Consider the following 22,683-nt stretch of genomic DNA (forward strand, 5'->3'; position numbering starts at 1 on the left):
GACCCCTGCCTGAATGGATTTACATCTGCACAACAAGGCTGGTAAGCAGATGCCATATTTGATTACAAATTCTGATGAATCTACAGGGTGAAGGTATGTCAGGAGGCCACGACTCACAGGGTAAGAGACTACATCGGATCTTTAATCCCCGCATGTGTAGTGTGGCAAACTAGGACAAGCGCGCAAATCACTTTTTCCCTAGTCAGAATGCTAGAGAACGTGAAAGTAGTTTGCAGTTTAGTTTGCTTGGACCACTAAGCGTTACGCAGATGGTAAGCATGGCCCCTGGGTGTGATATAGGGTGTAATTCAGACATTAGGGAAAAATTCAGGCCTTGGTGAGTAAGGTGTAGCTTGTACGATAATTGTCAGGTTCTTCCTTTTTCTCCACACAAATCGTTGCTATTTTTGTCCTGAGCCAATACTGACAGACCAGTCTCACTTAGCTCCATGTAGCACATAGAATATCCCTTCTCCTTGGGCAGTAGGCGCTTTGAGAGGGCTAAGAATTTTGGATAAAAAATATTTTTTTATGTCAATTCTTTCTCTTCTAGTTTCTTTATGGTTTTTCCATTCATGCATTGTTGATGTTGTGGTGCTGTTAGATTTTATTGGATTTTATTTTTACATTTTATGGCATAGTTGTAAGCTTATGCATTTAGTGAAATAATAACCATTTTTTCAGAGACATCAGAATTCAATTTTGCTAGTTTGTTGCTAAAAAAGAATCTAGTACAGTTTCAAACCAATCATTGCACTTTCGTACAGGTTATTACTATTTCATTGCATTGTCTTTTTCAATTGTTAAGTGTTTTTGAGATGCATCATTCTTACAATTGAGCTCATAACCAGGAGATTGTTGCCAGTCCAACCCTGTGTATACAGTTTCCGCACAATCGGAATAGAATCTGTAATCATTTAAAATTCGAGAAAGTTCATAAACTCCTTAACATGTGTTCTAAATCCATCATGGAGACACCACTAGACTAAATGCAAATGCAAACTAGGTTACCTACACAGGCTCGGAAGATAAAGAAACACTGCCATGAGTGGCATGCCTATACCAAGGCATACTCATTACCCTGGCCTGAGAGGGGGGAACATTGGATAACCACATATGAGAGCACACAAGTACACACATACAGACCAGACATGCAGGTCAAAAGAGGGCTAAACAAGAGGCCCTACTAGAACTATGGGCCATCTTCTGGGTGGCCCACCCTGCAAGGCTATCCTTGAGCCTGCAAGAGAAGCGCCCACACCTCCGCTACCATACACCGACAGAGAAGTGCTCTCTCTGATCTCTCCATCCCACCGCCTCTGCGCTGGGTTACACAATCCACTGGTCAAGGGGGCTGGTGGCCTCCCACCGGGCAGCAAGCCACTAGACCTAGGATAGGGATGGTATGCAGTCATAATATCGAGTTTTAGATATCAATATACCAAAATATCGTTGTTTAAATCTCGATATGACAGAATATCTACCTGCAAGAATATCGCCAACCAGACTATCAACATGCAGGTAAGAAATATCATTTTACTGAATATCGAAGTTAGTAATATCGTTAGTAAAAATATAGATCTTGTAACTACTCCTAGATTACATCTTTATAGTAGTACCCCTTCAAAAAACTCTGAGTTTTCCATCCCTGAAATGAACCTATTCTCTAATTCTACTAACATTCAAAACAAAGATCCCCTAAATTCCTACATATGTGAAGATAATGTAATATAATAATAATAATACTGGATTTTATACAGCGCGAACAGCTACCTCACAAGGAGGTGTCCCGGCGCTAGTAGTTCACAGATAACCTGGGCCAAAGATAGGGGAGCTAGCGTGGCTGGGTGAAAAGCCAGGTCTTTAGCAGTTTCTTAAAGCAGGGTTCGGTTGGTGCCTGTTGAATTGCTTGTGGTAGGGAGTTCCACTTCTCTAGAAAGTCTCATTTCATCTATTCTACAATTACTGGAAAGATTAGTTAATGGATCTGATAATGTATCTTATACAGTAACTCTGATTTTAAAGGCACTGCTGAATAATAAAACAGGATCAGAAGATGTTACTCATCAAAAAATTATCACTCCACCCAACCTAGATGTAGAAGGAACCGGGGAAGTAAAAATAAAAACATCTCCTGAGGTCCCTTTTCCGTTAGATCCCCTGACTAAAACTAATACTTATACTGCAGTTACTTCTGAATCTACCACATATAGGAATGAGAATCCAATTAATGGTAACTGCGTAGCTTTCATTAACCAGGAAATTGAGACCCTATCACCAAAGGAGAATAAATTGACTAATACTCCACCCTCTATCTTCCCCATTTTCATTCCACAATTTAATAAAGAAATTTCAACCCTCCCTGTTGTTTCGGATAAAATCTCTCCATTAAAGGAGAAAAAACCGGAAATAACACTATCTAAAAAACAACGATGTAAAAAAAGAAAACCAAATCGTAGATTTTATAAAAAAAGGCAAAGGAAAATAATTTTTCATTGTGAACAAGAACCTTCGACGGATATTTCTAATCCTGTAGATATCGACTCTAACCTGTCCCATGAGCCAGTGGGAACTATAAAGTTGACCTCTACAGACATACAACAAGATCCTATACCTCATATAATTCAACAGCATCTAGATGAGCAGATAAAATTGGTGAAGGACCAAAAATCTACATTAATTACAGATCCTAAACCAAAATCAACCCTTAACCCCCTGGTTAGTTCTTTTTCAGACGTAGTTGCAACTGAACATGCAGCTAAGACAGTGCCTAAGACTAAGAAAAATGTGGATACCCTCTTCCTTGATTTTTTACCTATTTTTGACCCAGACCTCATCTTAAATAGATCTGCTTTAGTTAATTGCTTTCACGAAATAGAGAGCTTAAAATTGATTCAATCTGCAGATCTAGATATAATAACATTAATAAATTTAGAAAATGGGATGAAATCACGGGTAAAATTTCACTCAAAACTGGTAACAAATTACGTCCTACAATGGGCGGAAGAACTTCAAATAAGAGGAATCGATGTTGATCCCTTTATTCCGGTCAAAATAGAAAGTTATAAATTCCAAAAAATGTTACCTTATCAGGGTAAAAAATCTGGTCCTCTAGATGGTTCCTCTACAGTGACCGAAGAGTTAAAAATACGGATATCAAAAAATGAGCGACAGGTGATAGTAAATAATCCGCTACCCATTAAACAAACTAGGGTAAAGGATGCTGATCTGGAGTGGAGTTGGTTGCCCGCTGTTTTATCAGATAAATCTGGTTTTGTACCTAAAATGAATTCAGAATTTTAGCGATAACTTAAAAATAATATCGTGGAACACTGCTGGTCTAAACCAGAGCACAGAAAAGTTGTCATACTTGCACTCTCTAAATGCTGACATTATCTGTTTGCAAGAAACGTGGTTGGTAGGGAATTTCCCGGCTGTAAAAGATTATTATGTATTAGAGAGTAATGCTACTCCCTCTATGAGGGGTCGAGCAAAGGGAGGGTTAGCCTGTCTTTTGACAAACAAAGTTAAATGGAATTATACCCACTATATTGATTCAAATAAATTATTTCAGGCAATAACCTTAATAAATTTTGCTAAAGATGTTCCTCAGAAATCACTGGTAATAATTAATGCTTACTTACCTCCAGATATAAACAATAATCCGGGTATTAAGATGATTTGTTTTTTTATTTCAAAACTTCAGGAATCTATTTCCCCTCCTCATATTTTATTATTAGGTGATCTAAATGGTAAAATATCTAATAGTGCCATGGAATTATTTAGGAATAAGGTAAAAGAGGAGACATTCACGATACCTAAAGCCATATTTCCGGAGAATATTAAAACAAATAAAAGGGGGAAATTAATCTTGGAGAGTCTAGCAGAAGCAGACTGTATCATAATCAATGGAAGGCTTCCTTCGGATAGTCCCGCTCATTTTACTCATAAGTTAGGGAAGGGTGGTTCAATCCTAGACTACATGATAGTTGATAGTTCCTTTTTTGGCTTTTTAGAGGATTTTTCTGTACTTGTCACTGATCTTAGTGATCATAATGTTCTTCTCGCAAAATTAAATGTAATCTCACCACAAAGAGATTTATGGAATATTGGAGATGACTTATTGAACCTTAATAATAAAAAAAGGAAATGTTATTGGAATTCAGGGTCTATTAGAAGTTTGTCCAATATATTAGAACACACAGCAAAGAAAATAATCCATTGGGAAGGTAGAGAACTACTCTGTTTTGCATCCCTTTTACATACTTTAAAATCTAAAGTTCAAAAGCCTCCACTTGGAAAGATAATTTCTAAAATCCCTTTTGATCTACGTCGTTTAAATATAGAAATAAATAAACTTGTTAGGGCCCAGTATCTTTCCTTTATACCTGAACGTAGTAGAAGAATATCCCTTTAAGAAAAGAAGGAGAAAAAGGATAAAGGCGAGATTAAAACAGGAGAAAGAAGATGCCCTCTGGATCAAACTTCGCGAGGCATCTAAATGTGGGCAGGCCAAGACCTTTTGGTCAATAATTGGAGAAGGATGTGGGGTAAGATCTAGACCCTCCCCGATATCTATTAACGAGCAGACATGGGTTGATTTTATACAGCAACTATATAGCAGTAATGGTGAGAAGTTTGGCCCTGGTAAGCTGCAGGAGGATTCATTTCCATACGATCCTCCGTCTGAACTGGAAATAGTTGCTGCAATAAAAGATTTACGCACTTCTGGAGCATTAGGCCCAGATTAAATTCCGATTTCAGTGTTAAAATCATACAGTATGCTGTGGGGGAAAATTTTATACCCAGTCTTCAAAACTTGCTTTATTAATGGCACTGTCCCGTATTCCTGGAAGGGGAGTTTTTTAATCCCTCTATATAAAAAGGGGGCTAGAAACTTACCCCAAAACTATAGACAAATAGCCCTCTTAGATGCCATAGGCAAAGTTTTTGCTAAATGTTTATTGAACTCTTTAAATGACTGGGTATCAGCGTCTGCAATACTTCCGCTAGAACAAACTGGCTTTAGGAAACAACATGGTACCCTGGACAATCTTACTGCCCTTCAAATCCTGGTGGAAAAATATGTTACAGTTCGTAGAGGGGGTGTATATGGGGCCTTTATTGACTTCTCTACGGCTTTTGATAAGGTAGATAGATCCTTGCTTTGGAGTAAGTTAACTAAACTAGAGATGCCCCCTAGTCTATTGAAGTTAGTCATTGCACTACACACAGACACTTGGTGTAGAGTTTTAATGGGTGGTGAGAGAGGACTGTCCCGAGTTATACCCACTAATAATGGACTAAAACAGGGCTGCCTATTGGCTCCCCTGTTGTTCTCCCTATATATTGCTGACCTCCCTAAGGCTATATTATCATCTAGTAACGGAATTGCACCTATTTTGGGGAGAACTCCAATAGCGTGCTTAATGTACGCCGATGACATTTTAATGCTGGACCTCACCCCAAAAGGTTTGAATGACCGTTTACAAGCTCTGTCCTCCTATGCTGAGGCTCACTTCTTGAAAATAAATATTTCAAAGAGTAAAATTATGTGCTTCCATGGAAGGAGAAAACCCAAATATGAAAATTATTATTGGTCCATAGGGGGTGAAAGGTTAGAAGTAGTGAAATCATATCCCTTTCTTGGAAAGATTGTCATGAGCAATTTAAGCGAAAAAACCCACATTGAGAACAATAGCAGAAAAGCCCTTGTTCAAGGGAAGAGCCTTATTTCCTTTTACAAATCAACAGGTAGAAGGCATTTTTCCACACTGCTTGAGGTCTACCGAGCAAAAATCCCCGCATCCCTGATCTATGGACTAGAAATAGTGGATATGGTATGTTGGAAATTTTTGGATTCTACGGAAGGAAAAATACTACGTAACTTAGCTTCTGTAAATACTGCAAATTCTACGTCTTCGCTAAGACGAGAATTTGGTCTGCGCAGCTCTCGGGCCCAGGCAGCTGCTAGTGTGGTACGTTGGGTTTTCAATATTGCTGGAGGAACGCCTGGTACCTTGAGATATTTAATAAGAAGTGAGCTGTTGGGTTCCTTTAATGCTTATTCCTCAATTGTAAGGAATTTCCGACAGGCTGTTACCTTACTACAGCTAGATGAACAAAACCTATTTTTACAAACTGCTGGCCAACTAAGGTTATCCTTAAAATCTGCCTCTTGGGAGTTGAGCTTTAGAGTTGATAGTGGGTCAAGTAAAACTGCAAGCAGAATGTTCCCCATTGGTAAATTCTGTGAAATAAAAACCCCCCAACCATACATATGTTGGAACCTCCCCCATGGAGTTAGGCGATTTATCCTTTTGCTAAGGTATAACTTACTTCCTCTGAACGGTCTTCTGTCCAAATGGCATGGTGGTTCAGATATTTGTAATTTCTGTAATTGTAGTTCTCAGGATTTGTACCATGTTGTCTTTGTTTGTCCGGCTCTTATGGCATTTAGACGCAAATGGTTGAGACCTATGTGCCTCCAATTGGGTATTTCCACTGCTTATGATTTTATTGAAGCAATGCTTAATCCTCCAAACGAAATGTTTTGTTTTAAATTGTTTAACTTTTTTAAATGTTTTTTAACATTATATTGATAACTGAATATTCTGTAAAACTTCCTTCTTGTATTCTCATGAAATTTGTTGTTTATTCTTTATTGAAATTTTTTGTGGACCTCAATTGAGTTCCGTTATCATAAATAAACAAATTTGAATTCGAAAATTTAGTAAAAATATTGTTGTTTATATCAACTTTTTTTAGTGTTCTGTATGTTAGTATATGTGTTAAAATTATAGCTTCTTTTTTAATGCATGTTAGAATTTTTTAGAAATAATTTATTTTATGTTAATTAATTTTTGCGTATTTTAGTTCCGTAGCAGGTTGTGGGTTTATAGGGGAATACGGTGGGAAGTAATGTAATTATAATATATTTAATATACATTTTTTAGAAGTTATTAATTAAAAAAAATATATATATATTATTTTAGTTCCGTAGCGAGTTGTGGGTTTATAGAGGAATAGGGTGGGAAGTAATTTAATTGAAATTAATTAAATAATAATTGTATTAATTTCTATTTTTGTATTTATTAATTAATATTATTTGTGTTAATACTTTTTTATTAATTAATTATTAATTGGTTATTGATAATTAATTGGTAAATATGTTAATTATGTAGTTATTTTAGGAGCGGGTTGTGGATTGATGGGAGTAGGATGGGAAGTAATTTAATTATAATTAATTAATTAGTTCTTTTATTAATTTATATGTATGCAAATAATATTTTATATCGTTAATTGTGTTGAAATGTTATTAATTAGTTATTATTAGATATTAATAATTAATAATTACTTGGTACATATGTTAATTGTGTAATTGTTTTAGGGGAGGGTTGTGGGTTTGATTGGGGAGTAGGGTGGGACGTAATTTAATTCTAAATAATTAATTAATATTTTTAATATTTAATATTTATGTGATCAATATTTAAAATTGTTAATTGTGTTAAAAGGTTATGAATTCATTATTAATTGGATATTAATTTTTGATAATTAATTGGTAAATATGTTAATTGTGTAATTTTTATCGGAGCAGGTTGTGGGTTGATAGGGGAGTAGGGTGGAAAGTAATTTCATTATAATAAAAATTGCAATTCTTTTTATATCTAATATTTATTTAAAGTTATTTGATGGTGTTAATTGTGTGAACAAATTAATTTTTAGATGGTTTTTGAATTGCTTGTTATTTGTTATTAGTTAATTAATTAATTGTTAATTAATTATGTTAATTGTGTAATATTTAACAATATTGGTGGTGTCGTTTATAGGGGAATATGGTGGGAGGTAAATTATTTGTGAAAAATTAATTGTTTGGTAATTGATATTAATTAATTTTCAGGAGTGGGAATAATAAATTATTCCCCTCCGCTATCCAATACTTTCCCTACTGTTACATTCGGTGGAGTGGGAAAAGTAAATTAATCCCACCCGCTAGCTAATCCTTTCCCTACTGTTGCACTCGCTGGAGTACGAATAGTCATTTTTACCTCTCCGACATTCACACACTTTCCCTACTGTTGCAATTACTGGAGTGGGAATAGTAATTTTTACTCTTTACTGTACCATTAATTGGAGTGGGAATAGTAATTTTTACCCACCCGCTACCCAACACTTTACCTACTGTTGCACTCACTGGAGTGGGAATAGTAATTTTTACCCCCCGCTATCCAACACTCTCCCTACTGGTGCACTCGCTGGAGTGGGAATAGTAATTTTTACCCACCCGCTATCCAACACTTTCCCTACTGTTGCACTCGCTGGAGTGGGAATAATAATTTTAACCACCCGCTATCCAACACTTTCCCTACTGTTACAGTTGTTGGAGTGGGAATATACATTTTTACCTCCCCTCTATCCAACACTTTCCCTACTGTTGCACTCGCTGGAGTGGGAATAGTAGTTTTTATCCACTCGCTATCCAACACTTTCCCTACTGTTGCACTCGCTGGAGTGGGAATAGTACTTTTTACCCACCCGCTATCCAACACTTTCCCTACTGTTGCAATTACTGGAGTGGAAATAGTAATTTTAACCCCTCTGCTGTCCAACACTTTCCCTACTGTTACACTCCATGGAGTGGGAATAGTAAATTATTCCCCTCCGCTATCCAACAATTTCCCTTCTGTTGCACTCTCTCAAGTGGGAATAGTAATGTTATCCCCTACGCTACCCAACATTTTACTTACTGTTATAGTTAGTGTGGTGTAAAATATTTTTTTACAAATAATTATTAATGTAATTTTATTTATTTATTATATATATATATTATTTTTATATTTATATGACAAGTTTATGTATATATATATATGTGTATTTATAATTTGTAATATGTTTCTAACATTTTATACATTAAATAATGATTTATTAATATTATTCAATATATATATATATATATATATATAATGTTTTTAAATATGTATGTTTATTTTTTTTCAATGTTACATTTATTATTTTTAACATAAAAAAAATTCTAACTATAGGGCCCATTAGGATGGAGCGGTGCTGGAACCGGCCGCCAGTGGTGCGGCGGTCCCGCACCGGCGATTAGGATGCCACTGCCACCGTGGCGGTGGCATCCTACAGTCCCAGCATTGTGGCGAGCGGTGCTCACAGCACCGCCGGCCACAATGCTGGGAATGAACTGTGCACAACAGCCAAAAAGAGAGGGCCCCCTTCTCAGAACCTTGCAGCACAGGATAATGGCTGCAAGGCCCAAAGGTCTTAACTTTGTTAAACACTGCCAATCAGTCATTCAATCAGGAACATTTATAGAGCGCGCTACTCACCCGCGAGGGTCTCAAGGCGCTGGGAGGGGGGGTGCCGCTACTGCTCGAAAAGCCAGGTCTTGAGGTGCTTCCTGAAGGAGAGATGGTCCTGGGTCAGTCGTAGGTGGGTGGGGAGGGTGTTCCACGTCTTGGCCGCCAGGTAGGTGAAAGATCTTCCTCCATGGTGGTTCTGCGGATCCGTGGGACGGTGGCGAGGGCGAGGCTGGCGGAGCGGAGCTTGTGGGAAGGTGTGTAGAACGTGAGGCGGTTGTTGAGGTATTCGGGGCCCATGTCGTGGAGAGCCTTGTGTGCGTGGGTGAGGAGTCTGAACGTGATCCTCTTGCTGACGGGAAGCCAGTGCAGTTCTCTCAGGTAGGCAGAGATGTGGCTGTGTTGGGGGATGTCCAGGACGAGTCGTGCTGATGCGTTCTGTATGAGCTGGAGTCTTTTCTGTAGTTTGGCAGTGGTCCCAGCGTATAGGGCGTTCCCATAGTCCAGTCGGCTGGTGACGAGGGCCTGGGTGACCATCTTCCTGTTTCCAGTGGGGATCCAACGGAAGATCTTACGGAGCATGCGGAGGGTGTTGAAGCAGGAAGATGTAATGGCGTTGACTTGCCTGGTCATCGTGAGGAAGGAGTCAAGGATGAATCCCAGGTTGGGTGCGTGGTCCGTGGGCTTGGGGGCGGTGCCCAGTGCAGGGGGCCACCAGGAGTCATCCCAGGTGGAGGTGGATGGGCCGAAGATGAGGACTTTCATCTTGTCTGAGTTCAGTTTCAGACGGCTGAGCTTCATCCATTCCGTGACGTCTTTCATTTCTTCCTGAAAGCTGGCTTTGGCGGTGGCGGGGTCGTTGGTGAGGGATAGGATCAGTTGGGTGTCGTCGACGTAGGAGATGATGTTGAGGTTGTGCTTGCGTGCGATGGCTGCGAGGGGGCTCATGTAGACATTGAACAGGGTGGGGCTGAGCGAGGAGCCTTGGGGTACGCCGCAGATGATCTTGGTGGCCGCGGCACAGAAGGGCGGGAGACGGACTCTTTGGGTTCTGTCGGAGAGGAAGGAGGTGATCCATTCCAGGGCCTTTCCATGGATCCCGACATGGTGGAGGCGGGTTGTAAGGGTGCGGTGGCAGACCGTGTCGAAAGCAGCAAATAGGTCGAGGAGAATGAGAGCGGCAGTTTCCCCGTTGTCAAGCAAGGTCCTGATCTCGTCGGTGGCTGCGATGAGGGCGGTCGCTCGGAATCCGGACAGTGATGGGTCGAGGGAGCCGTTCGTCTCGAGGAAGGCGGTCAACTCAATGTTGACGGTTTTCTCGATGACTTTTGCGGGGAAGGGGAGGAGCGAGATGGGGCGGAAGTTCTTGAGGTCTGTGGGGTCTGCGGTGGGTTTCTTCAGGAGGGCGCTGATCTCTGCATGCTTCCAGCTCTCCGGGAATGTGGCGGATGCGAAGGAGTTGTTAATGATGGCCCGGAGTTGGGGTGCGATGATGGAGTCAGCTTTGTTGAAGATGACTCCAGACGAGTTGGCCTACCGGCTAGGGCGCTCGACCTGGGGAACTGGGTTCGAGTCTCGGTAATGGCGCTAAACCTCCTGTGATTCTGGGCAAACCACTTAATCTCCCCGTGCCTAACAAAAATGAATATGTGTCCTCATGTAACGTAACTGGTGCTATGTAAAGTGCTCTGATACCCGATTCGAGTCAAGTTCGCGCTATAGAAATCTCTGCAAAAAAAAAAAAATGTGGTGTCGGCAGGGGTCGGCTGGAGAGCCTGAGTGGATGGTGTTCATCATGAGGGTGATGTCTTCCGTGCTGACGGGGGTCCAGGTGCAGAGGGTGGTGGTGGGGGGTGCTGGCTCGGTGGTTGGGTACGTGGTCTGAGCGCCGAAGCTGTTGTGAATATCGGCGATCTTGCGGTGGAAGAACGTGGTGAGTGAGTCGCAGAGGTTTTGCGATGGCGTGATGTCGTTGTTGCTGGCATTGGGGTTGGAGAGCTCTTTAACGATGCTGAAGAGTTCCTTGCTGTTGTGGGTGTTGTTGTCCAGTCGTTCTCTGAAAGATGACCTTTTGATGGTGCGGATCAGCTGGTGGTGTTTGCAGATGGCGTTCTTGAGGGCTGTCATGTTTTCCATTGACTGGTCTTGGCGCCAGGCTTTCTCGAGGGCACGGCAGCATTTCTTGGAGTCTTTGAGGTCGTTGGTGAACCATGAGACTTTCTTCCTGCCGGGGTTGTTTGGAGGGTTCTTCAGTGGTGCAAGGGCATTGGCGCAGTTGGTGGGTGGGTTTTGGCTCAGGGAGGTGGTGAGCTGGTCAGTGGTGATCTTGCTCCAGCATCTTCGGGGAGCTTGTTGCGGGGGGTGGTGGGTCGTGGTTTTCCTGAAGTTGAAATGGAAGCAGCTGTGATCGGTCCAGTGAAGTTCGGGGGCCTGGCTGAAGGAGATGTGGTTGCTGGAGGAGAAGACGGGGTCGAGCGTGTGGCCGGCGTAGTGGGTGGGTGTGTTGACCAGTTGCTTGATTCCGAGGTTGGCGAGGTTGTCTAGCAGGGAGGTGGTGTTGTTGTCCTTGTTGTTCTCCAGGTGGAAGTTGAGGTCCCCTAGGAGGATGTAGTCGGAGGAGGCGAGAGCGAGCGAGCTGAAGTATGCGATGGCTTCGCTGAAATGTGTGCATGGTCCTGGGGGTCTGTAGATGAGGGTACCTCTGAGGGTGGGGTCGGTGTGTATCTGGAAGGGAAGGTGCTCGGCGGCGGTGAGGGTGTCGTCGGTGTTGGTCTTGATGCGGATGGTTTTTCTGTATACAATGGCTATGCCACCTCCGGCTTGGTTGACGCGGTCCCTCCGGGTGATCTTGTAGCCATCCGGGATGGCTATGGAGATGTCGGGGGCTGAGGAGGCGTTCATCCATGTTTCCGTGAGGAACGCAACGTCCGGTGCTGTTGTGTCAAGGAGGTCCCAGAGTTCGACGGCGTGTTTGTGGACCGAGCGGGTGTTGAGCAGGATGCACTCGAGATGGTTGTTGTTGGCGCCTGTTCTGGTGGGCGCGGTGCCGGTCTGAGGGCAGGTGAATTTGCAGGCATGGCAGGTGAAGGCTCCGTGGGTGCGTTTCAGGGTAGCTCGGTAACAGGCTGGCTGTCGGCCGGTGTTGAGTGCGAGGAGGGTGGCGGCGTCGTATTTCAGTCAGGTGGGCCGGCGAGGGCCAGGGGTCCTGGCACTGGGCGCGATCCAGGCGTGGACGGGCGCAGACAGGCTTGCCTTAGGCGCGCCTTCGGTGTGCCAGCGGCGCGCCCGCTGCCGCTGTGCGGCCTCCATTTAAGTGGGTAGTGGGAGGGAGGAGCAGCTGGGAGGCGGGAGCGGGTTGGCGAATGGGACAGAGGGGGCGAGGCCGCAGGGACGCAGCGGCGGAAAGGTGGAACGGAGGACAACGATGGGAGGGGGACAAGTGGGCACAGGCAGCAAAAACGAAGGGGACACCAGGGAGTAGGGGCACAGAAGAAAAACGGGGGTGGAGGGGTCACAAGGGCACAGGCAGCAAAAACGAAGGGGACACCAGGGAGCAGGGGCACAGAAGAAAAACGGGGGGAGAGGGGTCACAAGGGCACAGGCAGCAAAAAGGAAAGGGACACCAGGGAGCAGGGGCACAGAGGAAGAACGGGGGAGAGGGGTCACAAGGGCACAGGCAGCAGAGCAAGGGAGGCGACAGGCACAGAGGACTTATTCGGCAGCAGCAGCAGCGAGGGCACTGTCAGGAGGACCGTGTGGCAGCTGGGGGGCGACCTACCTGCTGGCAGGGTCAGAGGTCGCTGCCCTACCATGCCAGTCATTTATGGCTGCTCCTTTCTATCCCCCAACCCACCACTTTTCACCTGATAATGTTAGACTGGTCCTTGGAACAAGGGGGCCCTTTTGGTGTCTGGCAACGCAAAACAGTAAAGGCAGGAAAGACTTCAGGGCAGGTTTTTAAGATAGGTGCTGCCAGCCCCTGGCTTAGCAAGCCAACACAATTGTTGGCTTTGCTGCTGCCCACTTACCCACCCACTGTTTTACTTCCCCCAGCCCTGCACTCCATGAATGCCAACACACTCTTGGACCAGGGAGGTCAAAAAACCTCCCTTAAAAATTACATTTGTAATTGTAATTGGATTCATATAGCGCTTACTACCCCTGACGAGTCTTTAAAGCGCTTTGACGTGAATGGATTGGGGCGGGGGCACTGAAGTAACAGGTGAGGCTGACTGATAGTGTGGCATTTCACACAGAATCGGGGGATGACAGCAACATCTTTTCGACCTGAGCGCGGGCCCTGGGTAGCTCACACAGTGCCCATGCTTAGCGCCGGTCCTAGCCTCCAAGATACCCTATGGGGCATAGTTTGCCCTGAGATAAAGTAGGACTAATGTTTGTCCTTCACTTTGACGTTGCACCAGCATTTCGTTTTTACATCTAATAATAGGATAGCCTTTGTGGCTATCTTATTTTGTTCAACTGTTGAACCTTAACTGTGCACTCTTTGAAGATTAAAGGATGCATGATTTCTTGGCTGCTTGTGAGTATTATAACACAGATCCTCATTTGACATAGAGTTTGCAGTGCCCACTAATGGTGAAAGATGTTGGTAGAACTACAGAACGTTTGACTCCTTTTCATGAAAGTTTTATACTATGTCCACCCTCCTCACCGGACACCCCTATCCACAGGTAACAAAAGGGATAATGAACCCTTAGTATTGTGTAGGTGTGACGTGCATGATTGTGTTTGTCTGACCCATGCAGAATTAAAATCATAAGCAAGGCAATTCCTTGGAGTTGGACTTTTGGGATCTGACATTGAAGGTCCTGAGGAAACTCATGAGGCCCTTCCTTGGGCTGATACTTGGTGGTTGAAACATGAAGACCCGTGCTTGAGATAGGAGATCCCTAAATGCTCCCAGTAGCATAATCCTTTGTTTTTAATCCTGTCAGAGTGCTCAGTAACAGTTTAAAATTGTGAAGAGGGCTCTAGGACAGTTCTACCTGTAACACAGATCCCACTATCAAGAGTATCCCTTGGAAGAGCTCCCTTCAATTGAACGTTGAGCCCACCCATGCGCAGTAAGTGTCTGTTTTAGGATTCCGCGATTGAAGCATGTCACTAGGTAGTTCTAGTGTATCAGAGTCCTTTGAAAAATAGTAAGGCGAGGATGTAGCCTTGCTGCTAGAGCGGTCGACCTAAAAGCTGGGGGACCTGGTTCGAGTCAAGTCAATAAAGCTCAACATCCGGTGATTCTGGGCAAATGGCTAAATCTCTCCGTGCCTCACAAAAACAAGAATTGGCATAGCCAATAGGTCTCGCCTTTGGGACCTTATAAGTGTTTAGCCAGAGATATTGACTTTGCTTATGTTTTTAAGCCGTGCTGTACATTTGTTTGCCTGATGCTGCAAAGTTTTAATAAAGAAGTTGTATGCATTTTTGTTACTTTATATATGACAGAAAGCATTACGTACAAGGGAAAGACCATTTAAATATGCCATATTAAAAAAGTATTACCTCTAAATAATGTGTTGATTTAATTTTGTCGTTTGAATGCTGGCAACTTGTTTCTGCGTGTGCCAATGATGGCTTGTTATGATTTTTATTTATTATGGGGGGGAATAAATAACAGGAGGCTGAAGCTTTGGAAATAGTACCTCTGTAACAGTTAGTGAGATAGTTAGTGAGTTAGTTAGTTAATGAGAGAGTTAGTTAGTTAGTTACTTAGTGAGAGAGTTAGTTAATGAGTGCGAGAGTGAGTTAGAGAGAGAGAGTTAGTTAATGAGAGCGAGAGAGACTTAGAGAGTTAGTTAGTGAAGGAGAGAGAGTTATTTAGTGAGAGAGAGATAGTTAGAGAGTTAGTTATTGAGAGAGAGAGGTCATGACAGAGAGAGATTTAGAGAGTTAGTTTTGAGAGAGATATATACACATAGCGAGATCACAGAATTCTGGACTTAGAGGTATGTTCTGAGTGGAAACAATAAAGTATTTCCCATTGAATACCTGATCAGCCGTTACAGTTCGTATTTACTGTCATATGCCTCCACTACAAATAGGAGAATTCTGAAAATTTTAAAAATTGTAGGGGTAACCCTCTTGGGAAAGCATGTCATACAACCATTCCAGGAAGGTCAATTTTAACATAAAATTAGGGGGTGTGTGCTGGGGGCATGGCCTGGGTGCGGCAATCAGCAAGGGGTGTGGACAATGGGCGCGACAATCGGCCGGCAGCAATCGCGCAAAAATAAGCGTGACTTGAGGGCGTGTGGAAACTAAACGTAGGCGTTGTGCTGGGGGCGTGGCCAAGGCAAATGGGCGGAGCAATGGCGCGGGAGCAAGGGGCGGGCCAATGGGCACGGCAATCGGCCAGCAGCAATCGCGCCGCATTCCTAAATCATGGTGCCAATAGCGCACCTGGGCCTACGCGTTCCTTGGGTGTCTGCGTTCAGCTGGAGGCATGGTAAATAACCGTTCGCTTGTGAGCGTGACCCTTGTGCTGGGGGCGTTTCACACATACTGTGTGCGAATGCACTGTGTGCCTTGTGCTGGGGGCATGTCAGACATACTGGGGCGAATGCCGTGTGTACCTTCTGATGGGGGTGTGTCAGGTCAGGCGGCGGCTGACGCGACTAAGCCTGCCTGCTTGGACCATAACTTTTGAACTGACTGCACTTTCACAGCAGCGCATCGTCTCCAGCGTGCTCTCACCCACTCAACTCTCTGCATCAACGACTTTACACCACAAGCACAACATCAACCACAACTGGAGCCGGCCCTCAAGCGGGGGCTGACGCTACTCAGCGTGCCTGCGGGACAATAACTTTACAAATGACTGCACTTTCACACACGCTTACCTACGTCAGTGGAGTTAATACACACCAGAGACATCAGCAAATACTTCTTACTTCGAGGTGCACACAGTATATGCACACACATGCCTAACTATTGTTGAGGGCTTTTAAAAGTCCTCATTACACCATTTAAAACGCTGCCTGATATTTCACACCCGGACAACGTCGGGATGGGCTGCTAGTACCATATAAAACAAAATCTATGACATATAAAAGTGATAGATATACTGGGAAGCCACAGGTAGCTCACTAGTAGCTACACACAAAATCTATGTACGTATGTATGCATGCATGCAGTATTATTGGAGCATACGCAACACCAGATACACAGTAGATTGTGAATCTATTCAGTGATGCGTGTTGTTACGGCCTCGTATATAATCAATAACTCACTACAAGTAACATTACACAAAATTATGAATTCTTCCCTCTAACCAGCTATATGAAAGTCAATTGTGGTGGGGGGGTGCTCAGAGCACTTCATTGTTACAAATTTTCTTACAGCTGCTTTGGATGTGTTGAGGGCTGGAGCACCTTGATAGCTAGTTTATGAGAATACAGCAACTTAAAATTACTTTCTATATAAAGAGATACAGTTTGCTTCGCACAGCTTTTAAAGTAATTCACTGTCTTCTCATATGACCGGAATGGTAGAATGTAAGCTAAAAAAAGATTCTAATAGGGTTTTTTAAATTATTATTTCCATTGTAATATATGGGTCAGTAAGAAAATAAACTTGTGAATGTAACTACGAACTCCATTCTCGATTATTCAACGTGGGTGCCTCTTTAAATTGCTTCTAATTCGGTAAGAACATCTAGTGCCCCTTCTGGTGTTGGACGCCAGACTAACTGATTCAGGACTGATCCTGGGCATGGGATGTTTCCCACAGAATATTTGTAGTTAGCGATACTCACGGGAAGAAAGGGTCTTCCTCAAACTCTTGGAGTCCCTCCCACCACGAGCGAAGTCATTTCACTTTGTGTCTATCAACCGATTCGTTATAAACGTGACTTGCGCTCCTCCCTCCATAATCTACCTACTTGAAGCAACATCATTAGCACCTGTGGAATGCTTAACCTCCCTCATTCACTCTGAAGTTAGGAGTTAGAGTAACTTCAGAGTGAACAAGGGAGTTTGTTTATATAGATAGCAGGTAAGCCGGCAAACGCACTCGGATGTTTCAGAAGTGGGAAACAATGTGAAGTTTAAAATTCCGGTGGGAGGGCTGGTTATACAGGCATCTGTATGCGTATGCGTTTGCGCAAAGAAAAACACGCAGAGTTGGAGAGGGAGGTAGGTGCCTTAGAAGCAGCGCACAAGTGGACGGGAGCCCCGAGAGTATGGAGGGAATTAGAGACGAAACGGTGCATGCTGAAACACTTGGACTTAGATAGAGCTGAGCACGCCCTGTTGCGCTTGCGTCATACGTTTTATCTTAGCGGGGATAAAGGGGGGAGGCTGTTGGCACATAGGCTAAGAGCACAAGTGCAGCTGTCAGCTATCCAATCCATTCGGGACTCGCAGGCAATGGAGCACACTACAGATACCATTCGTCAGTTTTACCAGCGCCTGTACACAGGGGGGACACTAGCCCACAGGTTACGGAGGCGTATCTCAAGTCTTGTGGTCTTACCCCTGTACGTCAGTCTTCAGCGGCCGTGCTGGATGCTGCTGTTCGCATAGAGGAGGTCATATCGGCGATTGCACGTTTGAAAGTGGCCAAGTCCCCGGGCCCGCATGGCTTCTCCGCTTTGTTTTATAAGACCTTCTGCGTGGAGCTGGCTTCTCTTTTAATGTGACTTTTTAATTCCTTTCTTAATGCTGGGGAGGTAACTCCCTCAATGACAGAAGCAGCAATCAGGGTCATTCTTAAACCCGGGAAGGACCCTAAAGAATCCGGGTCCTACCGACCAATTTCCCTTTTGAACATCGATGCGAAACTTTTCGCGAGCATTCTGGCAGCGCGACTTAACCCCCTGATGGATGGACTTATTGATCCGGACCAGTCCGGCTTCATCCCGACGCGGCATGGAGGGGATAACACCAAACGGCTCCCTCATCGATCTCGTGTTCCGGCTTTCTTGCTCTCAATTGATGCGGAGAAGGCCTTTGACCGCATCGATTGGGAGTACCTTTTTGCGGTTTTGCTGGCTTTTGGTTTTGGCGAAAACTTTGTCCGATGGGTCCAGTGTCTCTATGCAGCCCCTAAGGCAGCAGTGCGAGTAAATGGTAGTAAATCGATGCTCTTTTCCATTTCCTGGGGAACACAGCAGGGGTGTCCACTTTCCCCGCTGCTATTTGCGCTCTACGTGGAGCCTTTTGCCCAACGCATTCGGTCAAACCTAAATTTTGCGGGCATGAAATTCGGTGCTGACATGCATAAAATTAGTATGGACGCGGATGACGTCATTCTGATGCTCACTCAACCCCACTCCACATTGCTGTTTCTAGCAGGAGAGCTCCTTGAATTTGGTAAGATTGCAGGGTTTAAAGTAAACTTCTCAAAATCACTGATCCTCAATATCTCTATCCCTGACGAGGAGGTCCAGGACTTACAGCAGGACTTTGACTTCCAACAGGTGCACACTGACATTCTGTACCTAGGTGTCTGGTTGGCGCCCTCTAGCTAAAATGGTCGCACTCAGCTATAAAGTGTTGCTGTAGCAAACTACCAAGGCATTGTCTGATTGGTCCCACCTTAACTTGGATTGAAAATGACTGTGCTGCCGCGTATCCTTTACTTGTTTCAGAGGCTTCCAGTGTCCCCTCTACCGGGTACTCTACGGAAGTTGCAGGGACTCCTCAACAAATTTCTATGGGCAATATAAAGCCGCGACTTGCGTTATCACTTGTCCCTTCACCGATACATTATACAATGGAACAGGCCCTGGTCCAGCAAACATTGGAACTTTATGGACCAGACGGTTGCTGGCTGTAATATCTGGCAAAAACTTTGGTTGCCACGCAGGCACAGGGCGTGGGGCCTTTATTTCTCTCCTGTGACCTCCCCGACTCTTACTGTATGGGATCACCTAGCGCGGCGCAAAGGCTGGACCACGTTTTCTTCCCCCATGACACCTGTTGTGGACAACCCCGAATTCCTTCCAGGAGTCGCGTCTCCGGTCTTTCACCGTTGGAGGGAGGCGGGCTGTAAAACGGTAGGTTTCCTCTTTGATATTGATGGCTTGATCCCTTTCCCTCAACTGCATACGGAATATTATGACTTACCAGAGTCCGACGCTTTTCATCATGCACAGCTGTCACTGTCAGGATTCCCGACCGCTGGTAGATCACTGCCTGCGCTCGGGAAGTATCACGGGACAAAAAACTACGAATCCCATGATCCTTTGGGTGGCGCGTTGTAATGACGTTATGCGCCAGGAAAGGCATATAGTGTGATTTCCATGAAGACGCGCTGCCGATTATTTGTGGTTGCAGGCGTAGCGTTTATCTTGTGGGTCTGGAATCTCTGGGGGAGTGTTCAGCTCACTTCTCATCTTGCTCGTGGATTAATTGCGGAGGCTTTGGAAGCGCCTTCACCGTTTGGTTCCAGGAATCTTCTCCGGGTGTGGTTTCCCTGTCCCTTGGATTACTGGCTGAGGCTTAGGAAGCGCCTACCTCTTCAGGCTCGGGGGGCCTGCTCCGGGGGTTCTGGTGATTGGCTAGCCGAGGATTACTAGCTGGGGCTTCGGAAGCGCCCACATCGTGAAGATCCTAAATTACAGGTTTTTTCTTGTCGAAGTCCGTGTTTGTTCTAGTGGCTGGGAAACACGGAAAAGTTTACTCAATACACACTTTTGAAACGAATTGTTACTGCTTTGGTCTTGGGGGGTTATTGAACGCTATATTCACAGTGTCTAACTCACTAAGAACATATTCCAGAGTATTGGAGCTTTTTTGGATTTAACAAACTTATTTGGTTTCTTCGTTCTTTTGCTGGGCTGCTGTTATTTGTTGGTTCATTTGTTACTATGCAATAATAAATCGTGGAGGGAACTTGGAGTTATAGAGACTAAAGTGACAGAGGTTATGTACACCTACTATGACATTATGAATGCATGAGTCAATGTATTCAAGAAACCTATCGAAAGACAAAAGGAGAAGAGAGGTAGAGAAATAGGTGGTCCCAAGATACTGGAGGGCCGTCTGGTATTTCTTATCCCTAAAAAGGGTAGGTGTATCTTCCCTCTTATTCAAACTAGTAAGGTGGTTATTTCCTGTGAAATCTATTAATAGAGAGATTGTCATTCTTCCCTTACAGTAGAACCTGGGGATGAGAAGTTGCCCATTTCTTTACCTGATATCCCAGCATTCCTGATTCTGTATACAGGTGAGGAACAAGTCACATTGTTAGATATTGTTCAGTATAGCAAGCACAGCGCCACTTATTCCGTGCTTTGTATATTACAGGTCTCCGGTTCCAGCAGCCCAGCAGTTCCCCTCCGGACCTTCTTTTTCCCCCGCTTGATCTCCTTAACAGTCTGCGAACTATCAGTGCCAGACTTGGGATGATCTAGAGGAGGGCCCCTTTATAGCATCAATACAATCCTGGGGATACATCAAGGAGAAGTCTGACAGAATAATCGGCCCAAGTATTAGTATCCCCCCGGTTGTATTGATAAAGGATGGCCTCCATGGATGACGTGATGGCGGCCTTGAGCCTTGTGCAGGCCGAACTCACGGCATCGCGTCAAGAAACTGCAGCGTTACAAGCAAGGGTAGACGCGTTACAGCGTAACCCTTTTGATGTAGGGGCCCCTCAACCTGCTTCAGTGGTGGTAGAATTGCCTTCCCCGGTTCCATTAGCTCCTCCAGAACGATTTCTAGGCGATAGGAAGAAGGTGCAAGTGTTTATGACACAAGTGATGTTACATTTCACTTGTAAACCAAAGTTTTTTTTGACCAATCAAGCTAGGGTTTCCTTTTTGATATCGTACCTGGGGGGTGAGGCAGCGCAGTGGGCAGTTCCTATAGTGAAGAGTAATGATCCCATTCTGTATGACTGGGATTTATTTAGAGTGGAGTTCGAAAAGACATTTGACAGGCGAGCAGAAACCTTTTCAGCAGACAAAGAATTGTTAGTGCTTAGACAGGGATCCTCTGATTTAGTCACTTAACTGAATCATTTTAGGAGACTAGTAGCAGAAACGGAGTGGCCCGAAGCAAAAAAACCTTCTTGTTCTATCAAGGACTCACAGAGAACTTAAAAGATGTCATAGCACAGGTCGACCCCCAACCTACTACATGTGCAGCTCTGATCGAATTGGCATTGAGGTTGGACCATCGTTTAAGGGAAAAAAGGACACTTCTTGCGTGAATGCCCTATAAAACCCAAAGGGGGACATTTTCGTTCAGGACAAGTGGCTGCTTCATCAGTAGAAAAAGGGTCGGAAAACTCCAGTGCTTGAGTCCACCAGAAGGGAGTGACTCAAGCAAGCAACTTATCCCTTCCGTGACATGTCAAGAGTATGCTGGTAATCGTTTGTTCTTTTTGGATATGGAGTTATGGATCGACCAAGCCCCAAAACAAATCAGAGCTATGGTGGATTTGGGAGCTACGGGCTGTTTTATGGATAAAGATGAAGCACGCAGATTGGGGGTAACTCCCGTATTGAAACAAGTCCCTGAAGTAGTGTTCGCAGTAGACGGACATGAATTGGAATCAGGCCTGATCAACCAACACACTCCTGAGTATGAGCTTTGGTATGGAGGTTACCATAAAGAACATCTTTCATTTAATCTCATCCATGCTCCTCACTATGGGGTGATATTGGGACTCCCATGGTTGCAGAAACACGAACCCACAGTGCATTGGACTGAGCAATCGTTGGATTTGCATTCCACTTATTGTCAAGAACATTGTAACATTGAAACTCCCCGTCCTTCTAGTGTTCTGGCAACCATGCAGGCCATAAATATAGCAGCTGAAAAGGAGGTATCGTTACCACGTTGTTACCAGGAGTTCGTGGAAGTATTTAGTGAAAGTAAGGCCGAGATATTACCACTGCATCGGGAATACGACTGCCGAATAGATTTGGTACCCAGATCAGTGATTCCATGCGGTAGGATATACGCACTCTCGCAACCGGAAACAACGCATCTCAGGGAATATCTGGATAATCTCCTACAGTTAAGATTCATTCGACCTTCTAGGTCCCCAGCAGCCTCTCCGCTTTTCTTTATACCAAAAGCGAACGGAGAGTTGCGTTGTTGCATCAACTTCAGAGCGTTAAATGCCATCACAATCAGGAATCAATACCCATTGCCATTAATTCCAGTCCTGTTGGAGCAAGTGCGATCTGCCCGGATCTATACCAAATTGGATTTAAGAGGAGCATACCATTTAGTCCGGATGAGAAAAGGCGACGAATGGAAGACAGCATTTAAGACGCTGTATGGGCTCTTTGAATATCTCGTAATGCCCTTCGGGCTCTGTAATGCCCCTGCCTCCTTCCAGTTCTTTCTGAACGAGGTCCTACGTGAGTTTTCAGACATCTTTGTTGTGG

This window comes from Lissotriton vulgaris, chromosome 9 (assembly GCF_964263255.1).
Source record: "Lissotriton vulgaris chromosome 9, aLisVul1.2, whole genome shotgun sequence".
In the NCBI taxonomy this organism is placed as follows: Eukaryota; Metazoa; Chordata; class Amphibia; order Caudata; family Salamandridae; genus Lissotriton; species Lissotriton vulgaris.